Source organism: Salvia hispanica, unplaced genomic scaffold, assembly GCF_023119035.1.
Source record: "Salvia hispanica cultivar TCC Black 2014 unplaced genomic scaffold, UniMelb_Shisp_WGS_1.0 HiC_scaffold_1123, whole genome shotgun sequence".
Taxonomy (NCBI): Eukaryota; Viridiplantae; Streptophyta; class Magnoliopsida; order Lamiales; family Lamiaceae; genus Salvia; species Salvia hispanica.
The window spans coordinates 1-2,000 of NW_025951387.1; the positions used below are offsets into that span (position 1 = coordinate 1).

Below are 2,000 nucleotides of genomic sequence, written 5' to 3' on the forward strand. Positions count from 1 at the left end.
TACATAATTCATTATGTGCCTTCTGTGCATTTTCTCATAGTCTATACATAGATTTCTATAGTTTAGCTGATATTGGTTCCTATTTTGAAACAATTTTTTATCCAAGTTTTCTTGGATTAAACCTTTGCCATATTTTTAGAAATAAAGCTTTCTTGAAGATTCTCTCTTTTTTTTAGAAAAATATGTAATTTCAAATCAATTCGCATATTAAAGTTTCATTTCAAAAGGCATCTTTAGATGCTTCTTCCAATCTGTACATGATGATCCTTAGCCTTGTCAAAACTTATATGAAGTCCTGTTTCTAGTGATTGTCCATCACATTTACTTGTCATGCTATCAAATTATGCACCAGTTCTTTTCATGGCCGTTCCTTATTTTCGTTTTTCTTTTGCTCATATTCCAGTGCTTACGCCAAGTCACTGAGGCCAGAGAAGACAGACGGTTCCAGCTGCATACGGTTTCTTTCGTGGTAAGACTCTTTAACTTCCTTAAATAATTCAGTTATTTTTAAATTTTTCAAGATCTGTACAGTTTGTCCGGATCTCTGTGCTGAAAGGGTATTTGCTCGTCTCTAAATTTTGTTCTCGTATGCCCAGCATCTATATTGGCTGCCCGGAAGAGTTATCAGGGGCCGGTTGTCTTTCAGCAAGTGGTAGACAAGCACAATTATTTTAGTTATTGGGGCATACATATTATACTGCTGTAGACTTTGGAAGTTCCTATTTTTTCTAAATTTGTTTCTTTTTAATTTTGTTTTCCCATTATCCCCTCAGACTATCTTGCGGCGTTGTGAATTGTAGATACATAGTAGTGATAGTAGAATTTACCCATCATATATAGTATGCAGAATTTTGTACACTTATATATGAATTGATATCCTGACCACATTATTGTACACTTAAATCCTGCCACCTTCATTTGACTTGATAGCTGAAATTCAATTTTTCAATCAATCCTAACATTTCAGACCACAATGTGCGTAAACGTTTTCTTCTTTTTATTTTTTGACATATTTTTTCCAAACACAACTAAAGATATACCCCACGTCTTTTGTCAATAAAAAATAATCTTATTATTGGATGACATGTGTTTTAATACTAAAAATTGATAGAGTATGAGAAAGAAAGAGACAAAGTGAAAGTTGAAATGTTGATAAATTAAAAGAGAGAATAATAAAAGTGAGTATTAAATTGTGACTAATTTTATTGGATGAACGTAAATGGAAAGTTGAGGCCATTTTTTATGAATGGGTGGAGTACCTTTTGTCAACTTGGAGAATGATTTTGGGGAGGATAGAAAAATGGAACACTGAGTCTATTTGTTGTGGATGGAGAGAGTAACTTTTTATCAACTTCGTTGTATTTCTGGTGTATATATTTTTTCATTTTTGTTAATCAACTTGTGTTATTTAGTGTGTTAAATGAAAAGAAAAAAATATAATTGAATGTATTAACGGAGAGGAATAAATGGTAACTGAATAAATAAATATTAGAGAAAGTGTGCTTGGATGTATTAATAATGATTTACTTTTTTCAAAGGAGAGAATGTGATATTAAAAAATAAAAACGTGATATCTACCTTATAGTAATAGAGAAAATATAAAAAAAAAATACACAAAAACATATAAGCATTCACTGTTTAATTAACTGCAAATATGACAATATTGCACATTTATGATATAATTAGCTTAATACCAAATTAACAGTTATGAGGAAATTTAATCAATTATAAAAATGATATAATTATATTTATGTTATTACCAATGGGCAATGGCATCTTTCTTTTCATTAAAGAAACAGATCAGCACACAATTACAACACCCAATAGTTTATTTCATCTCATAACCTTAAATACAATTTGCCCAAATTAAATGTTAATCCTCTATATATAGCTATGTATTCATCATCAAATAAATATCATCCTTTATCATCATATATAAAATATTTGAAAGGATTTCTAGGAATAATATTCAACATGAAATTCTCACATTTGATTATTTT

General features: G+C 29.7%; 1 long non-coding RNA gene across 1 annotated transcript; it reads left to right on the forward strand.

The window, feature by feature from the left end:
- The first annotated feature begins 6 nt into the window (after window positions 1–6).
- LOC125197956 lies at window positions 7–897 on the forward strand. The gene is made up of 2 exons (XR_007172323.1): window positions 7–469; window positions 597–897. It is a non-coding gene; the product is annotated as an uncharacterized LOC125197956 (long non-coding RNA).
- The last annotated feature ends 1,103 nt before the right edge of the window (window positions 898–2,000 follow it).